Source organism: Saimiri boliviensis, chromosome 2, assembly GCF_048565385.1.
Source record: "Saimiri boliviensis isolate mSaiBol1 chromosome 2, mSaiBol1.pri, whole genome shotgun sequence".
In the NCBI taxonomy this organism is placed as follows: Eukaryota; Metazoa; Chordata; class Mammalia; order Primates; family Cebidae; genus Saimiri; species Saimiri boliviensis.
Window position 1 is genome coordinate 160,032,156 of NC_133450.1, and position 25,846 is coordinate 160,058,001.

The 25,846-nt window shown below is 40.1% G+C and overlaps 1 long non-coding RNA gene across 1 annotated transcript in view; it reads right to left on the reverse strand.

Annotated features, from left to right (window-relative positions):
• Positions 1 to 25,846, reverse strand: part of LOC141583723 (uncharacterized) — a 257,104-nt gene that overhangs the window by 177,164 nt on the left and 54,094 nt on the right. The gene's annotated exons all lie outside the window — the stretch shown is intronic.

The window sequence follows — 25,846 nt, forward strand, 5'->3', positions numbered from 1 at the left end:
TTTTTGTATTTTTAGTAGAGACGGGGTTTCACCATGTTGACCAGGATGGTCTCGATCTCTTGACCTCGTGATCCACCCGCCTCAGCCTCCCAAAGTGCTGGGATTACAGGCTTGAGCCACCGCGCCCGGCTAATATTCTGAAATTCTTAAGTGAAAGTAAGCATACTCTAATCTACCAATGTTGGTATCCGGAGTAGGTCATTACCTGGTAATTTTGGTGATTCATAACTAAGTAATAGTTTCAAGAGAAGAGATTGTGGGAAATAAATCAAGAAAAGAAAGTGAATGCAAGTTGATAGAGAGAGAATCAATGAATTATTTCCTACTGAAGTGCCAAGATGACTGTGATGGTTAGTATTAGGTGCCAACTTGACTGGATTGAGGTATGCCTAGAAGGCTGATAAAGCATTGTTTCTGGGTATGTCTGTGAGGGTGTTGCCAAAGGAGACTGACATGTTTGTTTTTGAGACAGGTTCTCACTCTGTAACCTAGGCTGGAGTGCAGTTGAGCAATCTTGGCTCACTGCAACCTCAGCCTCCCAGGTTCAAGTGATCCTTCCATCTCAGCCTCCCAGGTAGCTAGGATTACAGGCACATGCCACCACATCCACCTAATATTTGTATTTTTTTGTAGACCCAGGGTTTTAGTATGTTGCCCAGGCTCGTGTCAAACTCCTAGGCTCAAGTGATTCACCCGCCTTGGCCTCCCAAAATGCTGAGATTAGAGACTGAGCCATCACAGCCTGCCAGGAATGACTTTTGAGTCAATGGAGTGGGAAAGGACGAACCACCCTCAAATTGGGTGGACACCACTCAATCAACTACCAGCACAACTAGAACAAAGTAGATGGAAGGAAGGGTGATAAACGTACGTGCTTAGTCTTCTCACTCTCTCTTCCCTTTCCGGGCACGTGCTTCCTCTCCTCCTGTCCTTGGACATCAGACTCTAGGTTCTTCAGCTTTGGGACTCTGAGACTTGGACCAAGGGCCTCCCAGGGGGTCTTGGGCCTTCAGCCTCAGACTGAGGGCCACACTGTTAGCCTCCCTGGATTTGAGGTTTTCAGACTTGGGCTGAGCCACTCTACCAGCTTCTCTTTTTCCCCAACTTGTAACTTGTAGATGGCCTATTTGGGGACTTCACCTTGTAATCATGTGAGCCAATTCTCCTTAATAAACTCACGTGTGTGTGTGTGTGTGTGTGTGTATAAAATTGTGTGTGTGTATAAATTTGTGTGTGTGTGTGTGTGTGTGTGTGTGTGTGTGTGTGTGTGTAGATAACCTGGTTTTCTCCTCTGGAGAACCCTAATATAAAGATGAAACACTTGTTCAAGTTTAATTACAATCCCTAGCACAGAGGATGCTCCCACAAAGAGATTGCGTGAATCAGTGTCCAGTATATTAAGAACAGGGTTGGTTTGCTACTCTATAGGCTGTGCAACTTCGGAAAGGTAAGTAACCTCTCTTGATACCTATTTCTCCTCTGTAAATAGGCAGTACCAAATACTGTAATTATCTACCTAATATTCACAACCACCACCCCTACTGCTTTATCAACAGACCCTCATAGTTTTATCAGACAACAGTGCACACAACTAAAAATACACTCTTTCCCAGATTTCCACACAGCTAGATGGGACACCATTCAGCATAGTTCTAGTAAATAAAATGTAAGCAGAATAATTGTTTAAGAAAAACTTATTGGCCGGGCACGGTGGCTCAAGCCTGTAATCCCAGTACTTTGGGAGGCTGAGGCGGGTGGATCACGAGGTCAAGAGATGGAGACCACCCTGGTCAATATGGTGAAACCCCGTCTCTACTAAAAATACAAAAAAGTAGCTGGGCGTGGTGGCACATGCCTGTAATCCGAGCTACTGAGGAGGCTGAGGCAGGAGAATTGCCTGAATCCAGGAGGCGGAGGTTGCGGTGAGCCGAGATCGCGCCATTGCACTCCAGCCTGGGTAACAAGAGGGAAACTCCGTCTCAAAAAAAAAAAAAAAGAAAAAAAGAAAAACTTATTTTAAGAAGGCATATTTGACTGGCATGTCATCTTTCAGTCTTTTACCCCCTCTTTTCTTCCTACCTGAGCCACAGATAGGACACTGAATGCAGAGCAGCCAACTTCTGACCATAACATGATGAGCATGGGGACGAAGCCCTACACATTAAAAACAGCAGCAGGGGCCAGGTTAGGGTCACACCTGTAATCCCAACATTTTGGGAAGCTGAGGCAGGCAGATCACTTGAGGTCAGGAGTTCAAGACCAGCCTGGCTAACATGGTGAAACCCCATCTCTACTAAAAATATAAAATTAGCCGAATGTGGTGGTGCATTTTGTAATCTCAGCTACAGGGGAGGCTGAGGTAGGAAAATCACTTGAACCTGAGAGGCAGAGGTTGTAGTAAGCTGAGATCGTGCCACTGCACTCTAGCCTGTGTGACAAAGCAAGACTCTATCTCAAAATAAAATAAAATAAAATAAAATGGCAGGAAGGAAAGATGAAAGAATCTTGGTGTAGCAGACAATATTGGTGCTCTGCCCAAATTCCCTTGGATTTCTTTATATTGGATCTGATACCATTTCCACTTGTGCCACACATCCATAACACCACCATCTTCCATATTCTTCCAACATCCAGCACTGGCAGCTCTTACAAGGATTGCCTTTGTGATACTGATGCTGCTTTGCCCCCATGCACAGAGAAATGAAAATGACTATGAGCTTGCATTACTCCCACCAGCCTCACAAGGTTTTTGAAAGCCTAACTCCTCAGTTCTTGGGTAGAATACCTCTGTCTTAAATTTCACTCAAAAATTATGGTACAGAGCTCATGCTGAATCTGCCCTGTGTAGCACTTTAACATGAGATCACATACTTACTTAGATTCCTGTTAGTCCCTGCCTGCCTTGTCCTGCCCTGCCCTGACTGCCTTATCAGAATTTCTTGGAAACATTTCCTTAGTAAACCACATTATCATAATCATTAACTCAGGATCTGCTCCTGGAGAACCTAATGTAAGATACCAGGTCACATGTGACATTGGAGAGCTGCCATACCAATCTTGTAGTACTATCTCCAAACTTCTTGTTGAGAGAGAAAAATAAACCCATGTCTGCTTAAGCTAGTGTTGGGTTTTCTGTTGAATGTGACTTAAAGCAAATTTAACCCGTAGAAGAGATGATGGTAACACCTGCCTTTTTTTTTTTTTTTAGACTGAGTCTTGCCTTGTCACCCAGGCTGGAGTGTAGTGATGGGATCTCAGCTCACTGCAACCTCCACCTTCTGTCTTCAAGCAATTCTCCTGCCTCAGCCTCCTGAGTAGCTAGGATTATCGACTTGGCCACCATGCCAGCTAATTTTTATATTTTTAGCAGAAACAGGGTTTGCATCACCATGTTGGCCAGGCTGGTCTTGAACTCCTGACCTCTGGTGATCCATCCACCTTGGCCTCCCAGAGTGCTGGAATTACAGGCATCAGCCACCGAGCCCAGCCCACATCTGCTTCTTAGGACACTGACAAGAATTTCCTGGCACATAGCAAGCACTCAGTGAAAGTTGGCTTAGAAAAACAAACAAACCTGACTGATAAGGAGAACAGTTTTTCTTAGGTACAATTAAAACACAGAAAGATGGCCGGGCACGGTGGCTCAAGCCTGTAATCCCAGCACTTTGGGAGGCCGAGGCGGGTGGATCACGAGGTCGAGAGATCGAGACCATCCTGGTCAACATGGTGAAACCCCGTCTCTACTAAAAATACAAAACATTAGCTGGGCATGGTGGCGTGTGCCTGTAATCCCAGCTACTCAGGAGGCTGAGGCAGGAGAATTGCCTGAACCCAGGAGGCGGAGGTTGCGGTGAGCCGAGATCGTGCCATTGCACTCCAGCCTGGGTAACAAGAGTGAAACTCCGTCTCAAAAAAAAAAAAAAAAAAAAAAAAAAACACAGAAAGATAACCAAATGACTCCACAACTTTAAAAGAATTTATTTTCTGAGACATAAAGTAGGTGGCAAAAATCAGAAACATGAAATCTGGCAGGTATTAACCTACAAAACAAATAGGTATTTATTTATACTTAACATACAAATAGGTTACATAAATTCTTTCATATACATCTTAGTTCATTCAGGCCACAATGACAAAATTAGCTTATAGACAACAGAAACTTATTTCTCACAGTTCTGGAGGCTGGGAAATCCAAGATCAAGGCACTGGCAGATTCACTGTCTCATGAGGGCCATTTCCCTAGACAGCATCTTTTGGTTATAACCTCACATGGCCAGAGTAGCTACCTACCTCTCTGGAGTCTGTTTTATAAGGGCACAAATCCTACTTATAAGGGCTCTGCTTTCATGACCTAATAGCTTCCCAAAGGTCCCGCCTCCTAATGCAAGTTAGGATTTGGCAGTTAGGATTTCAACACATGGGGGGACATAATCATTCAGACCATAGCAATTTGCATCAAATATTACATTATGAATATAAAAACATTTAATAATAAAAATGAAAGAAAGACTGATATTCCTTCAAAAGATTATTGGATAAAACTGCAGATGTTCCAAGATATAAGAATTGGATAACTGGCCAGGCACGGTGGCTCAAGTCTGTAATCCCAGCACTTTGGGAGGCCAAGGCGGGTGGATCACGAGGTTGAGAGATCGAAACCATCCTGGTCAACATGGTGAAATCCCGTCTCTACTAAAAATACAAAAAAATTAGCTGAGCATGGTGGCACATGCCTGTAATCCCAGCTACTCAGGAGGCTGAGGCAGGAGAATTGCCTGAACCCGGGAGGCGGAGGTTGCGGTGAGCCGAGATCGCGCCATTGCACTCCAGCCTGGGTAACAAGAGCGAAACTCCGTCTCAAAAAAAAAAAAAAGAATTGGATAACTAAAAATTTATGTAATAATTTATAATATTAAATAGGTAAGAAAAAATAGAGAAATCAAAAGCTGTACATTGAAGAAAAAGCAGTAAAATTGATAAACTGTGTCCAGACTGATCAGGAAAAAAAAAAGAGGATACAAATTACCATTATCAAAAATAAGAGAGTTGACATCAATAGAGATTCTAAAAATATTAAAAATAGTAAGATGGAAATATTATACGCAACACTACAATAAATTTGACAACCCTAATGAAAACAGACAAATTCCTTGAAAGGCATAAACTACCAAGATTCACTCAAGAAGAAATAGGAAACATGAATAGGCCTCTATCTACTAAGGATATCAAATGTAAAGCTTAAAGTCTCATAAGAAAACTTCAACCTTCATTAGTGAATTCTTCCAAACACTTAAGAAAGAAATAATATAAACTCTACACAAACTCTTTGAAAAAAACTGAAAAGGAGGAAGATTTACTGAATTTTTCTATGAGGCAAAAAACACTGATATCAAAAACAAACATGACAAGAAAACTACAGACCAATGTTTTTCATCAACACAGACACAAGAATTCCACAGAATTCCATAAAACTTTTGGCAGCAAGGCATGGTGGCTCATGCCTATTATCCCAGCACTTTGGGAGGCTGAGGTAGGAGTATTGCTTGAGAGAATGATGCTGTAAGAAACAGAAATGAAGAGATGGGAAACAGAAGTTAGTGTGAAGTAGATAATGAGTTTGTTGGGACAGGTTGAATGCGAACTGACAATGGAATCGTGATATGGAAATACAGTTTAGAAATATAATTGGTACATTTGAAAATCTTGAAGCACAGTTGGTAATTAAACATTAGTTGTCTTCTACCATCCCTTTATTCAACTCCTCCCTCTTATACGTTTCCACTCATTCTAAAGTAACAGACAGTCCTACTGTCATATTAAGTTGTAAATATGGTCTCAATTCAATAATTAGAATGTCCAGTTCTATGAACAGACAAACCTCTAAGCTCAGTTTAGCCTACCACAACCTCTGCTGGTTCACTCTGCCCTATGTGGCCCTGCATGGCACGTGGGGATGCTCTTTCCCCACCGTGTATGTATATGCGACTAATAAACTGCTGCCAATCTCATCCAACTGGTATTGGCTGTTGTGTGTTCAGCCATCTCATACTATTTAAGGTAGGTCCTCCCTCCCCTTAACTAACAGGATGGATAGGAATTGTTCAGAACAGGTGGAAGCCTGCTGCAGGTTCAGGAAGGAGTAGTTACAGACATCAAGGACTGTCAGACCCCTGACCCTCTTCATTCCTCACTCCACATTGCCTTCCACAATTCCCTGCCCAAGATCATCAGCTCCCAGGGTTTTAGCTGCCCCTTTATTGACTGCTAACTCTCCAGATCAGTTCCTGAGTTGCAAGCCAACTGTGCTTCCAATTGCCTATGAGACAGCACCATTTGGATATGATGCATGGTAACTGACCACCTGGACTTTAGATTACTACTTTGCATGATCTTCTCTCTCACAGCAAGACCTTTTGAGTCTGTAATATCTGAGACCCAAAGGACTGTTTTATCTTGAATTCTGATACCTGCAGTTGCCTCCCTGCCTGTAAGCTTTCTCTTTACCAATCTTCGGCCTTCCCTAGTTTTCCCTCCTTGCCTAGGCTGAGGCCCTAAGCTGCTGCTCACTGTTCAATCCTGACATTGCACCTAATATTTGCAAAGGGTATAGTCCAAAGAGAGGTTGGTATTGTTCAATGTTGAATTTATCAAGACAAAAATACTCAGGTTCTGCTTAAGGTACATGACATGATCAAAGCTTCCCTAACACACTGAATCTAAAGAAAAATATGACATTTTTGTCAACTCAACTGCCAATTGCCTTTAAGTAGGAACATTCCAGAAACCACAAAGCAGCCATGGATTATAGGTTACTTTTGTGTTGGGCCTCCATATTAATAGAAGCATGATGGGCAACAAAGAGCATAAACGTTGGTACTAGAGAGATCCTGGTACTATTTCCATTTCTTCCAGCTATGGGACTTCATTCCACTCTGAACCTCAGTCTCTGCCTATAAGATGGGGCCCATATATCACTTAGACAGGGATCTTGAGAAGATGGCATAAGGGAATGGCCTGAAGCCCTTAGCACAATGCCTAGCTTGCATTAGGTCAACCAATGTTAATCCTATTTCCACTCCTCCACATTCATTTATAATTTAAAACCTAACCAGCCTTTTCCTTTCCACTCAAAAGAGGCCTGCTTGTCACAGAGTCACACTCAAGGAAAACAAACAAAAATGGCTAAGATTCCTGTTGCTTAGGCTCAGATGAAGTGGCCAGATGCTCTCTTAAGTCAGAACATTGCAGCATTTTATGAGTCCTCAAACATGAGTGTTTTGTTAAGTTAAATACAGCCAAAAGAACTAAATATGTCTCTACTTTTTGGTACTGGTAATATGATATTGTGCAATACTGGCCTTTGCTTCTGTTAAAATAATTATTTTACTCCATGATATTAAACAAACAGTTTGGGATTTTGGGATGAGCTTCAGCTGGGACACCACCAGTTTGGCCTAAACAGTATCTCCTCAGTAAGCAATCTTAAGAAATTACAGTAAATAGGCCGGGCGCGGTGGCTCAAGCCTGTAATCCCAGCACTTTGGGAGGCCGAGGCGGGTGGATCACGAGGTCAAGAGATCGAGACCATCCTGGTCAACATGGTGAAACCCCGTCTCTACTAAAAATACAAAAAATTAGCTGGGCATGGTGGTGCGTGCCTGTAATCCCAGCTACTCAGGAGGCTGAGGCAAGAGAATTGCCTGAACCCAGGAGGCGGAGGTTGCGGTGAGCCGAGATTGTGCCATTGCACTCCAGCCTGGGTAACGAGAGCGAAACTCCGTCTCAAAAAAAAAAAAAAGAAATTACAGTAAATAATTTTAAGAAGAACAGAATGAACTGATTTAGTAATTCAGTTTCATGCAACTACAACTTATTTAACAGGATTTTTTCTATTTCTCCCTGTAGTTATCACCAGGACCTGATTACTGGAAATAAACAGTAAAGTACCCAATATTTGAAATTCAGCTATTTGGGGCAGCAATCTCTCCCTTGACATGTCCTTCCCCTTCAGTTTAAAAGAGGACCAGCAGGTGACAGAAAAATCATCTTTCCTTTTTTTTTGAAGCAGGGTGTCACTCTGTTGCCTAGGCTGGAGTATAGTGGTGTAATAACAGCTCATTGCAGCCTCAACCTCCCACCTTACAAAGTGACCCTTCCTGCCTCAACCTCCTGAACTGCTGACATTACAGGCATGTGACACCATGCCTGGTTAATTATTATTATTATTATTATTATTTTTGTAGAAATGAGGTCTCACTATGTTCCCCAGGCTAGTCTTGAACTTCTGGCATCCTCCCACCTTGCCTTCTCAAATTCTTGGAATTAAAGGTGTGAGCCACTGCACCTGGCCAAAAAGTCATCTTATAGAGGAACACTAACTTTGTAAAGAAAAATAAATCCCCTTCTCTTTATTTCTTGAAAACCAAAAGTGAACAACTTCCCATAAAATCATAAAATATGGCTAAATTTGGGGAGTCAGCCAAAAAAGGACACTAATATTTTATTGCTTGGCTGGTGCCTGCTCTACTACAGGCCCTGCCCAGGGAAGGTATGTTTAGGAAAGAATATGGAATGGTCACAATAACAGTTTGAGAAGCTTTAAAAGATTATTCTTTCAGTATTTGACAGAATAATTACACCAAAAAAATCATTAAGGATAAAGAAGACTGACAACACTATCAACTAAATTGACCTAATGAACATTTACAGAACATTCTACCTAACAGCAGCAGAATATATATTATTTTCAAGGCACCTAAAACATTCACCAAGAAACACAAAAGAACTGAAATCTTATTAAGTATGTTCTCAGGCTGGGCATGGTGGCTTACACCTGTAATGCGAGCAATTTGGGAGGCTGAGGCGGGTGGATCACTTGAGGCCAGGAGCTCAAGACCAGCCTGGCCAATATGGCAAAACTCCATCTCTACTAAAATACAGAAAAAAATAGCTGGGCATGATGGTCCCTGCAAGTGTAGTCCTAACGACTCAGGAGGCTGAAGCATGAGAATCTCTTTATCCTGGGAGGCAGACATTGCAGTGATTGGAGAGATCATGCCACTGCACTCCAACCTGGGTGACAGACTAAGCTTCTGTCTCAAAAAAAGAAAAAAAAATTATCTGACCACATTGGAATTAAATTAGAAGAGAAAGATATTTGGAAAATTCCCAAGTGTTTGGAAATTAAACAACCCTTTTCCATAACTATATACCAAAAAAAAAAATCATGACAATTAGAAAATATTTTATTTAAATGAAAATAAATTTAATATGTCAAAATCAGTGGAACACAGCTAGAATAATGCTTGAAGGGAAATTTACAATATTAAATGCTTATTTTAGCAAAGTCTCAAATCAGTGTTATAAATCTCCACCTTAAAAACTAGCAAAAGAGCCGGGCGCAGTGGCTCAAGCCTGTAATCCCAGCACTTTGGGAGGCCGAGGCAGGTGGATCATGAGATCAAGAGATTGAGACCATCCTGGTCAACAAGGTGAAACCCCGCCTCTACTAAAAATACAAAAAATTAGTTGGGTATGGTGGCGCGTCCTGTAATCCCAGCTACTCAGGAGGCTGAGGCAGGAGAATTGCCTGAACCCAGGAGGTGGAGGTTGCGGTGAGCCTAGATCGCGCCATTGCACTCCAGCCTGGGTAACAAGAGCGAAACTCCGTATCAAACAAAACAAAACAAAACAAAACAAAACCAGCTAGCAAAAGAAAAAGAAATTAAACCTAAAGGAAGAAGAAAGGATATAATAAGTGGGAGAAATCACTGAATCAGTATCTAATTGCACATTTGGCCATTTCTCCTTCCATGCAAAGTGCACAACCAGGTGCACTGCTCAAAATTCTCCCCAATGGGAAGATTTCCCTTTACTGCTGCCTTCAGAGATGTCCTAGAAAGGGGCTATAGTGCTACAGGTGTCCACTTTTGGATGGTGCCTGGATATCACGCAGAAACATCTGTGAACCAGGCCCTCGTTTTCTCTTCCTCTGTCAATTGATCACAGGCAACTCCCCATGAGGCCATCGGTGCAGGCTGGTGCAATGATGGTGCAATGCTGTTGTGCATGACCCACTCTATGCTAGATGGGTCAGAAAGCACTCAGTTCATGACAGGCAGTTTAGGTCGCATGGTGACTTAATGGCCTATAATTAAATGTTCCATTTCCACCAAAGCCCAGTAATAGGCCAAGAGCTGATTCTCAAAAGGAGAGTAGTTATCTGCAGAAGATGGCAGGGCCTTGCTTCAAAATCCTAGATGATTCACCTAGGGGTGCCTGCCAAATGTTCCAAACAGCAGCCCTATGTGCCACTGACACCTCAAGCAACATTGGATCTGCTGGGTCATATGGCCCAAGTGGCAGAAGAGCTTGCACAGCAGCCTAGACCTGTTGTAGAGCCTTCTTTTGTTCTGGACTCCACTCAAAACTGGTAGCCTTATGGGTCACTCAATTAAGAGGCCAGAGTAACGCACCTAAATGAGGAATGTGTTGCCTTCAAATCCAAATAAGCCCACTAGGCATTGTTCCTCTTTCTTGGTTGTCTAAGGGGCCAAATGCAGCAACTTATCCTTTACCAGAGAGGGAATATCTCGACAGGCCCCACATCACTGGACCCCTAGAAATTTTACTGAACTAGAAGAACGCCACATTTGAGTTGGATTTATTTCCCAACTTCTAGCATGCAAATGTCTCACCAGTGAGTCAAGTGTGTTTTCTACTTCTTGCTCACTGGATCCAATCAGCATAATATCATCAATGCAATGGACCAGTGTGATATCTTACAGAACTGAAAAGCAATCAAGGTCTCTCTAAATATGATTATGACACAAAGCTAGAGAGTTGATATACCCCTGAGGTAGGACAGTAAAGGTGTATTGCTGGCCTTGCCAGCTGAAGATCAATTGCTTCTGGTGGCCTTATGAACAGGAATGGAGAAAAAGGCATTTGCCAAGTCAACGGCTGCATACCAGGTACCAGGAGATGTGTTAATTTGCTCAAGCAATGAAACCACATCTGGCACAGCAGCTCCACTGGAGTCACCACTTGGTTAAGCTTATAATAATCCACAGTCATTCTCTAAGATCCATCTGTCTTCTGCACAGGCCAAATGGAAGAACTGAACGGGGATGTGGTGAGAATCACCACCCCTGCATCCTTCAAGTCCTTGATGCTGGCACTAATCTCTGCAGTCCCTCCAGGGATGCAATATTGTTTTTGATTTACTATTTTTCTTGGTAGAGGCAGCTCTAATGGCTTCCATTTGGCCTTTCCCACCATAATAGGCCTCATTCTACCAGTCAGAGAGCCAATATAGGGGTTTTGCCAGCTACTAAGCATGTCTATGTCAATTATGCCTTCTGGGACTAGGGAAATGACTACAGGATGAGTCTGGGGACCCACTGTAAGTCAGACCTGAACTAAAACTCCATTAATTACCTGGCCTCCATAAGCCCCTACTTTAGCTAGAGGACTACAATAACAGTTTGGGTGTCCTGGAATCAACAGCTCAGAGCCAGTGTCCATTAGTCCCCCAAAATATCTGATCATTTCCCTTTCCCCAGTCCACAGTTACCCTGATAAAAGGCCAGAGGTCTCCTTGAAAAAGGATGGGAGAAAGATTCACTGCATAAATTGTTGGTAATGTAGTGGGGTCCTTCCTTAAGGGAACCCAGCCTCCCCTTCATTCAAGGGGTTCTGGTCTGTAAACTGGCTCAAGTCAGGAGACTGACTGAGGGGCCATGATTCTCTATTTTTGTAATTCAGATTAGTCATTTTTCCACTCAGCTTAGAAGTTTTCTGCTTGCATAAATTAAGTAGGATGCAGAAGGCTTCCTATCAATTTCACTGCTAGGAACACCATGATTAGCCAATGCCAGAGCTCTACACCAGACTATTCTGATTGCTGCCTTACCTCTGCTGTCCATTATGGTAGCTACGCTCACCTTGCCTTTGACAGTTGAGTGCTGGGACTTGGACCCTGCCACCTTGGTATCCAATTATTCCCATTGTATTTAAATTTTGTAGATGAGTGACTGTGGTTACCACTGTTAAATGTGACATACGAAGAAGAGCAAATACAGGGTTCTTCAAAGATGCATATGGTACACTCACAAATCTATTTTGAAGGGCACACTGGTCATGGATATATCTTCTGGACCCTCCCAGCTGGGATCAGCATGTCGAAAGTGACCAATCCACTCCACCATCTCAAACTCCCTAAGCCTTCGGATCCCTTTCTCTATATTAAACCAAGGGAGATCAGGCATTTCCAGCTCACCCACAGTGGGCCATCTTTTCATCTGTATTTCAGCTAACCAAGCAAATAAACTATTACAACCTTTTTTAACTCCCAGAACTGCAACATTAAATGCAGAGTCCCTATTTAGTGGGCCCAAATCAATAAATTCATCCTGAACCAACTCTACGTTCCTCCCACCATTCTCCCACACCCTTAATATTCATTCTGATGCCTGTTCTCCAAATTTCTGTTTACATAAATTAGAAAACTCAAGCAGTTCTTTTCTAGTGTAGTTCATCTCCTCATGAGTCATACTGTCAACCTCACCTCTAGGGGCCCACCAGGACTTTAGTCTAGTTATAGGTCTAGAAGCAAACAGAGGTGTTGGGGATGGTTCCTGAGGAGAATCAACATTATCTTGCCTGGCAAATACCTCACGGGAGGCCATTACTGTTGCCTTAGGCAGCACAGGGTTTATCTTCTCAGACAAAGGTGGAAAGGCTGATGGCAGCATGGGTTGGAGAGGGGATGTTGCCCCTACTAGAAATGGGGAAGCTGTTTTTTCTGGCAAATAAGGTTCATCGGAGTTTACAAATTCAGTGAATCCAGCTTTATCAGGGTCCTCCCACACATCCCCATTCCAAATTGCAGGCTCCCATTCTTTTCCAATCAATGCCCTCACTTTAACAGTAGAAATCGGGTGAGGCTATGCATGAACTTTTTGTTGCAGGTCAGCCACTTGCACAATAAGAGCTTGTGTTTGTTTTCCATAATTTCAGCTCTTTCTCTACAGGAGATAAGAGTCTCACACATGGCAACCTTATCATATTTGAGGCTCAGTATCTGCTTCTGAAGCCAGGAAACAGAATTGTAATAACCAAGCAAGTAGAAGGAAACGCCATTGTCTGAGTTCAAATTATGAGTCCTTTATTCAGCCAGCAACTGAGAGTGAGCTAATGCTCAAAATCTCTCGGCCCCGAGGAAGGGGTTTGTTTTCCCTTTATACCTTGATTTAGGTAGGGGAGGGGGCAGTCTAGCTGAAGCGGAATTTTACAGAAGCAGAACAAGCAAGTTAGTAGGAGGAGGCTGGTAACCAGGGGACAGGAGGTTCCCAGAATTGCTGGTTGCTAAGGGTATTTCCATACAATCACTAAGCAGGGTAGCAGGGGGAACTTTCCATACAATCAATCACCAAGGAAAGTATTCACAATAGCAGGTAAACTTGCCAACCAGGGTACAGTTACGGTGGTTACAGGTACTGTGAACAGTGTGAACCACTCTTTTTTTTTTTTTTTTTTTTGAGACAGAGTTTCGCTCTTGTTACCCAGGCTGGAGTGCAATGGCACGATCTCGGCTCACCGCAACCTCCGCCTCCTGGGTTCAGGCAATTCTCCTGCCTCAGCCTCCTGCGTAGCTGGGATTATAGGCACGCACCACCATGCCCAGCTAATTTTTTGTATTTTTAGTAGAGACGGGGTTTCACCATGTTGACCAGGTTGGTCTCGATCTCTCGACCTCGTGATCCACCCGCCTCGGCCTCCCAAAGTGCTGGGATTACAGGCTTGAGCCACCGCGCCCGGCCAGTGTGAACCACTCTTAACCGTTCAAAGCTTCGAGTGCAGCATGACCCAGTAATGCATCTGAGCGTCTGCTGCAGGAAGGGAGAGGCTCGAGAGAGCTTGTCAGGTTTGCAGCCAAGATGGAGTCAGTTAGGCTAACCCAGGTTAGGTTATCACAGAATCCCTGAGTTCATTATCTTCTTTAATCACTTTGTCCATTAAGCTTAGGAGCAACCAATCAGCTTCATTATAGTCCTTGGTTCTCCATAAAGTCAAAGGTATTATGTATAGAGTCACTAAACTCCTTGCCTCTCATGAATGATGAATCAGGAATGTCAAATGTATTTATTTTGCATAACTCTCTAAACAGTTCATGCCAAGGACTATCAGTGTTCTCTATACTATTAGAAGTAGAGTCCTTAGCATTTTGGAGTCTAAACATATTGAACAGCCAACTCCAGAAAACCTAAAACCAATGAAAGAACTCTATCCTTACTTTCTCTAGAGAGACAGAACTAATGGAACAGATATATATAAAGAGGGGCGTTTATTAAATATTAACTGACAAGATCACAAGGTCCCACAATAGGCCCTCTGCAGGCTGAGGAGCAAGGAGAGCCAGTCTGAGTTCCAAAACTGAAGAACTTGGAGTCTGATGTTCGAGAGCAGGAAGCATCAAGCATGGGAGAAAGATGTAGGCCAGAAGGCTAGGCCAGTCTCTCTTTTCACATTTTTCTGACTGCTTTATATTCTAGCCATGCTAGCAGCTGATTAGATTGTGCCCACCCTGATTAAGGGTGGGTCTGCTTTTCCCAGCCTACTGATTCAAATGTTAATCTCCTTTGGCAACACCCTGTAGACACACCTAGGATTAATACTTTGTATTCTTCAATCCAATCAAGTTAACAGTATTAACTATCACCTAAGGATTCATATCCTTCCTCAACTCCAAAACAAAGTAGAGAAAAATCCACTTCTACCCTATACTGACAGGACAGGGCATTATTAGATTAAGAATCTCCCAAAACACTCAATACCACAAAAATGAACAAAAGGAAAATTAACAAATCTATAATTTTTAATGCTAAATGCCACAATTCATAATAAAGATATAACACGAAGATTTATGCATCAGATACTACAGAAACCACCTTTATGAAACCAAATTTACATAAGATGCAAGGAGACTTAGAAACATGCTAATAATAGAGTATTTTAATACACTAACTCTCAGCACAAAACAAGTAGACACAAAAAGGAGATAGCCAATCCAAACAACATATGTAATAACATACATCTTTTAGACTTACATTGAACCCTATTCCTGAAAATAGAGACTACAACTTTTCAAGAACCTATGTAACATAAATAGTGATCATATATAAGATAACAAAGAAATACTACTAATTTTCATTAAGTAGAAATATTACAAAAAACACTCACTGATCATAATACAATAAAACTAGAAAATACTTACAAAAATAAAATCAGAAAGGTCTTTCCACCTGGAAATATTAAAACCTTCTACTATTAAACAACTCTAGGTGAAAAAAGAAGTACAACTGAAATTACAGAATATTCAAACAATGACGATGAAAACAACTACATATCAGAATCTACGGGATACACATAATAACAGCCATCGGAGAAAAATTCCTAATAGCTGTTAAGAAAAAAATTACCATGACATTTGTTTAAACAGTAAAGCAAAATTTATTCAAGACTACCGCAATAGTTATGGGGACTACTACAGACAACAGAGTGATTGGGCCCAGCTCCAGAAAGAATAAGGAAAACTGGGAATTTATAACCAAGGAGCAGAGTTGGAGGTAAGAGGAGGTCAGTAGACAGAAAATTACTAAGAGGGTAGGGTAGTTAAAGTGACCTAAAAAGATTCTTGCTAACGGCAGGCCAGGGTAATTGAGTATTACCTAGGAGATAGTGGAGAATAAGGAATTTGATCATACATTCAAAGGTACTCAAATATTGAGGGTGGGGGATTCTAGCTAAGCTGAGTTAGCAGGATTCTTGCCAAAACTGGTCTCTTGAGAACATACCTAAAAACAGGGCCTACTTGAAAAAATAGCTGAAAGGAATCTAACTAGAATTTTGTCAACAAAAGAGTCTTTAAATAGCAAACATTTTTAATCAGTAAAAATAAACGGTTGAAGATATATGACTTAAAATTTTAGCTTAGAAAAACAAAAACAGAATGAAATAAGCCAAAAGAAAGCACAAGGAAGGGCACAGTGGCTCACGCCTATAATCCCAGCACTTTGGGTGACCCAGGCGGGCAGATCACTTGAGGTCAGGAGTTCGAAACCAGCCTGGCCAACATGGTGAAACCCTATCTCTACTAAAAGTACGAAAATTATCCAGGTATGGTGGTGGGTGCCTATAAACCCAGCCACTGGGGAAACTGAGACATGAGAATTGCTTGAATCCAGGAGGTGGAGGATGCAGTGATCACATTATGTACTCCAGCCTAGGTGACAGAGTGAGACTCAAAAAAAAGAAAAGAAAGTACAAAGTACAAAGAAGGAACTGATAAAGATAAAAGCAGAAATTGATGAGGAAGCAAAGAGAAAATTACAGTAGACCTAATTAATTAAAAACCTGGGTTTTTGAAAGAACTAAGAAAATACACAAGCCACTAGCTAATATGATCAAGAAAAAAACGGAAATCACAAATATACAAAACACAAAATGACAAAGAAAATAATTATTGAAAGAAGAAATTTTAAAAATCATAAGATACTACTTTGTTGCATACCTCTATGCAAATAAATTTGAAAAACTAGATGGAATGGATAATTTCCTAGAGAAATATAGATTACCAAATTATAATTAGCTTAAACAAACCACTTTCCATAGAAAAAACATAGAGAAAGTCAGTAAGAATTTCTTCTTACACAAAAACTATCAAGCCCACATGGTTTTCCAGGGAAGGCTTGGTAAGCCTTCAGAGAGCAAATAGTCCCAATGATCTATAAATTTTTCCAGAGAATTAAAAAAGAAGCAAAACATCCCAAATCCTTTATAAAGCAAGTAGCACTGGTACCTAAACTGGATGTACATCATATATACCTATAATCTATATCTATCTATCCTAGAACCAATATATTATTTAATTAGGAAAGACTAGAAGCATTTCCATTAAGATCAGGAAAGAGACCAGATGTCCACTATCTCGATTACTATTCAATACTGAATTAGAGATATTGGTCAATGCAGTTAGACAAGAGACATTACTTGGGAGCATAAAAACGGGTAAAGAAGAAGTAAAACTATTCCTACACCTCAATGAAAGACAGTATCCCTAGATGACCCTAAAGAATAATAAAACTAACTTAAACATTTTAAAATATAATAAGGTAGCAGAATATAAAATTAAAATACAAAAATCAACAGCCTTCATATACACAAACAACAACCAGTTAGAGAAAATATCACTTGTGATGACAACAAAGAAAACTAAATATTTAATAAGGTTAGCATGAGATGTGTGAAAACTACGTAAGGAAAATTTTTTAAATACTTTCCAAAGACATCAAACTATTAGACTTGAACTAATAGATACTGCCTGTTCTTGGATTAAAAAACTAAATAATAAATTGTCATCTCTTCCTAGTTTAATTTATAAGTTCAATACAATCTCAATAAAAATAACATAAGCTTTTCTATGGTATTAGACAAGTTAATACTACAACTTAGACAGGCATGGTGGCTCACACATATAATCCCAGCATTTTGGGGGACCAAGGCAAGCGGATCATCTGAGATCACAAGTTCAGGACCAGCCTGGCCAACATGGTAAAACCCCGTCTCTAATGAAAATTTAAAAATTAGCCAGGTATGGTGGCATGCACTTGTAGTCCAAGCCTCTCAGGAGGCTGAAGCAAGAGAATCGCTTGAACCCAGGAGGCAGAGGTTGCAATGAGCCGAGATCCCACTACTGCACTCCATCCTGGGTGACAAGGCAAGACTCGATTCCAAAAAAAAAAACAAAAAAACAAAAAAACAAAAAAAACGACAAACTACCACTTATATGGAAAAACAAATATGAAAGATCAGCCAGGAGAATACAAAAAACAAAAAGCAAACAGACATACCAGACACTATATAACATACAAATGAAGTCTCTAACAAAAATTGTGTGATTCTGATACATGAATATACAAAACATACAAACCAACCAATTGAATAGAATAGAAAGCTCAGAATAGACTTGAGGACATTTGGAAATTAAGATCTGATAAAGGTGACATCTCAAATCATTAGGACAAAGATGGACTTTTTTGTTTGTCTGTCTTTTTGTTTGTTTTTTAAGTCACGTAAGAGAAATTTACAACTCATAAAGATGGACTTTTTAATAGTTATCCTGGGAGAACTAAGCAGCCATTAGAAAAAGATAAAATTAGATTCATATCTCACATTACATACAAGAATAAACTCCAAATGGATTAGGAAACTAGATATAAAATATAAAGCCAGCTGAAACTTAAGCCTCCACAAAAACCTGCACAAATATTCATAGCAGCTTTATTCATAATTGCCAAAACTTGGAAGCAACCAAGAAGCCCTTCAATAGATGAATGGGTAAATACACTTTGGTACATCCAGACAATAGAATATTATTAAGAACTAAAAGGAAAGCAGCTATCAAGTCACAAAAAGATGTGGAAGACACTTAAATGCATATTACAAACTAAAAGAAGCCAATCTGGGCTGGGCACGGTGGCTCACACCTGTAATCCTAGCACTTTGGGAGGCCGAGGCCAGTGGATTGCTTGAGGTCAGGAGTTTAAGACCAGCTTGGTCAATATGGGAGAACCCTGTCTATACTAAAAATACAAAAAAATTAGCCAGGCATGATGGCAGGCACGTGTAATCCCAGTTACTCTAGAGACTGAGGCAGGAAAATCACCTGAACCCAGGAGGCAGAGGTTGCAGTAAGCTGAGATCATGCCATTGCATGATTCCAACCATATGATATTCTGAAAAGGGCAAAACTATAAAAATAGTAAAATATATATGTGTGTGTGTGTGTATATATATATATATATATATATATATATATGTATTAGTCACTATTTAAAAAATATATATATATATACTTTGTCAGCGACAAGGGGGTCTCACACGGGAATGTTCCCCACAATACTTTATAAAGAATACTTGTGTATTCTTTAAACGTATATACACAACACACACAAGTATTATATATGGTATACAGTTTAAAGATATTCTTTAAACTATATATAGTTTAAAGAATACTTGTATGTGTGTGTATACAATATATGTATACACACACACACAAGTATTATATATAGTATATAGTTTAAAGAATACTTGTGCGTGTGTATATATATGTGTATATATACACATATGTACATATATACGTACATATATGTACATATGTGTGTATATATACATATATACACATATATACATATATACGTGTATATATATATGTACATACATACACACACACACACACACACACACACATATATATATATATATATATATATATATATATACACACACACATACAAGTATTCTGATCATCTTCACTTCACTACCTCTCTGGTCTGGTTGAATACCTCTCCTGTTTACTGCCATGGCAGTATGCTTCCTTTACTCTTCTTAGATGATATTATAATTGTTTATTTCTCTGTAAGAGAAGGTATCATATCAACCACGTTCACCATTTTAGCCCTAGCTCCAGCAGAATGTAAGAATATGGTAGGTACTTTAAAATTATCTGTTGAATGAACACAGTAATATGTGAACAAAATTAATCTATCCTTATGCCAGCTGATGACTACATGGCAACAATTCCTAGAACTACTCTTTTCTCAAGTGGTCTGATTTAAGTCTATGTTGGAAAAACATAGCCAAGTTCCAATTTAAAAAGTTTCCCTTAAGGTCAGACTGACCCTAGACTGAGCAGCTAATTTTCTAGTGGCCTGAGGGTCAATCATACCTTTTATTACTTTTCCAAACATACAAGAGAAGCATTAAACACCTTAGTTGAATTTCATCTGTGAAAATGGTCCAGCTCTGGCCCCTGGAATAAAGCATACCAGAGCCCCAGTTCTACATTAAGGTCACTACTACTGTTTTCTTTCTTTACCTTGAGATCACTTGAGGTCCAAGACCCGCCTGGCCAACACGGCAAAACTCCATCTCCACTAAATATATAAAAATTAGCCAGGTGTGGTGACGCATGTCTGTAAATCCATTTACTTGGGAGGCTGAGACAGGAGAATCACTTGAACCTGGATCTTGGAGTGAACCAAGACAGTGCCACTGCACTCTAGCCTGGGCAACAGAGTGAGACTCTTTCTCAAAAAGGAAAAAAAAAAAAATCAGATAAATGCTTAGCTCACCTTTCAGCCCCTCTTTTTTCAATATGACACATTAATATCACAGACGAGTTTTTTCTTGCTTCCCTATTATTGTTGAGGGCCCTTATCTTATAAGGAGACTGTCAGACAGCTCTGGTTAAAGGGGACCAGTGAGGCCAAGGTTCCAAACGTAAGTCTCATATGAATCAAACAGTGTCTTTCTTCCCCATGAGCACAAACTGCATCTGAATTGTTTTCACTCATAATACTTCTGACACTAAAGGTGTGTGTGCAGGGTGGGGTGGGGGGCAGTTCTCACACCAACCAATTCTCCAACTCTCCAGATACCAAATGGGTGTCCCACAATTCACTTCAGTTCTGACACTAACTACCCAGCACAATTCACTTCAGTTTTGACACTAACTACCCAGAGGCAGCATCGGACTCTAAAGGCTTAAGGACTTAGTCTCACAAAACGACCCCCACTTTCAGACACAGGTTACGAATTCAGGGGTTCACACAACCCCCTCGTCAGGTTCCTTAATTTGCTAGAATGACTCAAAAAACTCAGGAAAACACTTTATTTGCTCTTACCAGTTTATTATAAAGGATACAGCCCAGAAACAGAGAAAGGCATAGGGCAAGGTATGGGGAAAAGCATGCAGAGCTTCTATACCCTCTCTGGGAGTGCCATGCTCCCAGCATGTTAATGTGTTCACCAATCTGAAAGCTCCTAGAATCCCATCAGTTAGGGGTTCTTAGGGAGATTTCATCACATAGGCATGATGGAGGAAATCACTGGCCGTTGGTGACTAACTCAATCTCCTGCTCTCTCCCTTCCCCAGAAGTAGTGGGGAAACTTCCTTTTTGAACAAATGACAACTACGCTTTTATTTGTATTTTGTTTATATTACATTTCATTTCCTTTACTTTATTAATTTTTTGTTTTCAGCTTTAGGAGTACAACTGGTTTTTTATAATCATCAAAAAATTGATAATTATAAATAAAAAAATTTATGATTATAAATCATCAATTATAGAGTGAAGTCTTGGCTCTTAATGTACATGTCACCCCAATAGTGTACACTGGACCCAAAAGGTGATCTTTTATACCTCATTTCCCCTATCCTCCCTTTTTCTGAATTTCCAATGTCCATTATACCACTCTGTATGCCTAAAAGATACTCTTAGCACTCCAGAGATTCCAAGGGCTTTAGAAGCTGTGTATAAGGAACCCTCAGTTTTCTAAAATTCTTTTATAGCACCCTAACTTCTACCCAGTTTTGCTAATTGATCAATTATATTAGCAAGAACCTCTTCCATTATACATCCTATTTATAGCCCTCTGATATTGCCATTCTTATTCATTTTTTATTTATTTGTTTATTTGTTTAAGATAGGGTCTCACTCTGTTACCCAGGCTAGAGTGCAGTGGCACAATCTCGTCTCACCACAACCTCTGCCTCTCAGGTTCAAGCAATTCTCCTGCTTCAGCCTTCCGAGTAGCTGGGATTACAGGTACACACCACCACAACTGGCTAATTTTTATATTTTTAGTAGATACGGGGTTTTGCTATGATGGCCAGGAGAGTCTCCAACTCCTGAACTTGGGTGATCTGTCCACCTCGGCCTCCCAAAGTACTGGGATTACAGGTGTAGCCACGGTGCCCAGCCTCTGTTGCTTCTTAATATAGTCCATCACTCAGGAAATTTCCAAGGATTTGGAGGTCCTTTCCAAGAACCAGGGACAAAAGCCAGATCTCCCATTCCTATTCATATTTTAACCATGCCAAAATAATGAAATCACACTTCAATATTTTAATAATGAAATCATACTTTAAAATATTTTAATAATTTAAGATCTGCTGCTCAGATCAGGATGCTCTTAAACCATCCTAAAGCACAATCGTTTAGAAGCTAGTGTGTCTGACTCCTCCAATATTTCACTGTTTGCTTGGGGTTTACGGTTTTGCATAATATAACAACCTAAAATGTCTCCAATATTTTCTTTCTTTAGAATATAAACATGACTCCCCTCCCCTGACCCATCTCCCTTTTATCCCTAGAGTTTTCTTTCTTTCTTTTAAAAAAACAGAAATACAGTTTCCACCTGGAATATCAATAAGGAAAGATGAGTAAGATTCAATTCTTTTAATGATGTATATAAAATTAGGTTTTCTTAAGGGCACTGTTAAATATGTGAGCTAATGGAGAAAATATTCACCCTGACACTGCTGCCTTCACTAGTAAAGCTGTTATGATTGATGGATGAGAAACAAAAAAGTCCTACAACTGCTGCTCTATTCATGAATTACTGAAGTAGGCTCAGCTATGAGGGGAAAGTAGTCTTCTCAGGCATTAGCCTGTTACCATTGTAGAAACAACTGACCACACCTTCCACTAGCCTTTGTGTTCTCATCTTATTAGGGTGTAAGTCAGTATCAAAAGGAAAAAAAGTAGGTATGCAAGTTAGAGACTGCCAAACTAATTTCAAAGTCAGTCTTGAAAATGCCTTTAAAAATCTTATCATGTATACTCCCATTCTAGACTTTCCAAAATAGCAGATTCAATTCAGCAAATTATTCCTCGTTTATAACCAGTTGTTGACACTGAACTCTTTATCCCTAAAGGCTTATGAATTATTTTTACAGTGGAAGAAAATAGAAGAAACATGATAAACCATGTTAACATTTCTTGAGTCTAAGAAATAATTTATTTTAAATTTTCCTGTTAGATGAAATGGCAGACACTGTTCATCAACTATATAACAGGTAGGATAGTCGTAATATCCTTCCTCCTTATTCATGAACAGTGATACACCTGTCAATAAACATTTGAGTTTCCATTTTTTGCTATTACAAACTGCATTGCTATAAACATTCCTGCACTTCCTTCACATGTCTCTCAGGGCAAATGTGCAAGTGTTTCTGTAGGGGTGAAACTGCTGAATCATGGTTGATACAAGCATTTTTATGCCACATTTTTTTCCAAAGTTATATTCCAAAGTTTATATTCCCACTCAAAGTATACGTGTTCCTCTTCCTTCATCTTCTCACCAACACTATTTATTGTTAGATTTAATTTTTGCCAGTCTCATGGGTGGGATAACCAGGTATTATATTACGGTTTTAATTTGCATTTCCTTAATTAATAATAAGGTAGAATATTTCACTAGGATTATTGGCTATTCTGCTTTCCTCTACTATGAAATGCCTAGTCAAGATTTCGCCCATTTTCTATTGATTCATTTTCTAATTGATACATAAAAGTTATGTATATATCCTGGGTAAGGACTTTCTGTCAGTGATATAAATTGTAAATGTCCTTCTCAGTTGTGCCTTGTGTTTTCATTCTCTTTGCTGTCTTTTGGTAAATAAAAATTCTTAATTGAATTAATGAATCTTTTCCTTTATGGTTTGTCCTTTTATCTTAAGAAATCCTCTCCCACTTCAAGTCATTAAGATATTTTTCTAAAACATTGCTAACAATTTCATAATTTTGTCTTTCACATTTAAATCTTAATGCACCTAGATGGGGTGCAGTGGCTCATGCCTATAATCTCAGCACTTTGGGAGGCCAATGTGGATGGATCACTTGAGGTCAGGAGTTTGAGACCAGCCCGATTAACACGGTGAAACCTCATTTCTACTAAAAATACAAAAATTAGCCAGGCATGGTGGCAGGGGCCTGTAATCCCAGCTAATTGGGAGGCTGAGGCAGGAGAATCACTTGAACCCAGGAGGTACACCACTGCACTCCAGCCTGGGTGATAGGGCAAGACTCAGTCTCTAAAAAAAAAAAAAAAAAAATACCTATCTTGAGCAGGTTGTGGTGGCTCATGCCTGTAATCCCAGCACTTTGGGAGGCCAAGGTGGGCGGATCACCTGAGATCGGGAGTTCGAGTCCAGTCTGACCAACATGGAGAAACCCCTTATCTACTAAAAATACAAAATTAGCCAGATGTGGTGGCACATGTCTATAATCCCAATTACTCAGGGGGCTGAGGCAGCAGAATTGCTTGAACCCAGGAAGTGGAGGTTGCAGTGAGCTGAAATCATGCCATTGCACTACAGCCTGGGTGACAAGAGTAAAACTCCATCTCAAAAAAATATATATATATAAATATATAAATAAATAAATATATATATATATATATGGACCTATAATTTATTTTTATCACATGGATGGATAGTCAAATTCCTTGGCATCATTTATTCGAACATCTAGTCTTTCTCTGATGATTTGCTTTAAGTTTCCATATATGCAAAGATTTCTTACTCTCTATTCTATTCCATTAGTCAATTTGTCTATCTTTGAACACGTAGCTTTATAAATCCTAATATCCAGGATTCCAGTATAGCCAGCCCTCCAACCTGTATTTCTTCAAAAATAGCTTGTCCATTCTTGATCTTTTGCATTTCCATGTGAATTTTAAAATTAAGTCTTTGGGCTTAAATACACAATTGAGACTTTGATCAGAATTGCATTGAATTTCATGCTCCTGTGACACTAGCATGAGTCCTTCCCCCAGTTCTACAATTAAGACTCCTAAAAATTCATTTATTCAGGCAACAAATACTTAAAAGAGCCTAAGATATGGCAAAAATTATAGTGAACACCAAGAATACAATGGTGCAGAAAACAGAATTAGTCCCTGCATTGCTCAAGGTTTCAGAGAAGTGAAAGTTGTGGGAGAGGGACAGAGGGAAGAATAGTAGTATACTAATTGTTTTTCCATTTGCTTTCATTCCATTTTTCATTTGTAAGCTAGGTTAATCATTTTTAAGTCCCCTTGCTTACCTAGTCCTTTACTGCATGTCTTAGTCAGGGGTCTCCAAAGAAACAGAACCAACAGGATATGATAGAGAGAGGGAGGTTTACTTTAAGAAATTGGCTCATGGGATTATGGAGGTTTAGTGAGTTCAAAATTGGAAGAGATTGACCAGCAGGCTAGAGAAGAATTGCAGTTAGAGACCAAAGGCAGTCTGCTGGCCGAATTCCTTCTTGCTCAATCAGTCTTTGTTCTATTAGAGCTTTCAACTGATTGGATGAGGCCCACCCCCATTATAGAGGGTACTTTACTTAACTCAAACTCCACTAATTTAAATGTTAATCTTACGCAAAGACACCCTCACAGAAACATCCAGAATAATATTTGACAAATATCTGGGCATTGCGGCCCAGCCAAATTGATATATGCACTTAACCACCTTCTTTTTGAGAAAAGGTCTTGCTCTGTTGCCTAGGCTGGAGAGCAGTGGCATACTCATGGCTCACTAAAGCCTTGACCTTCTAGGTTCAAGCAGTCCTCCCCCTTAGCCTCGCTAATAGCTGGGACTACAGACATACACCATCATACTTGGCTAATTTTTGGATTTTGTGTGGAGACAGGGTTTCACTGTGTTGCAGAGGCTGGTCTTGAACTCCTGAGGTCAAGGGATCCATTTGCCTTGGCTCCCCAAGTGGTGGGATTACAGGCATGAGCCACTGCATCCAGCCAAACCATCACATTTCTTACCCTCTCCTCTGTTACCTATACCCTTGAGTCCACTTTTCTTTTTTATACGAAAGGAGAACTTGCATAGAAGAGGGAAAAAGGGATAAAAAGAATATGTGTCAAGGACATTCCATCTGATTCCTTCTTTTTCTTCAAGTTTAAGCTGTGAGGAAGGGTTCAACTCTTCAGCCTACCA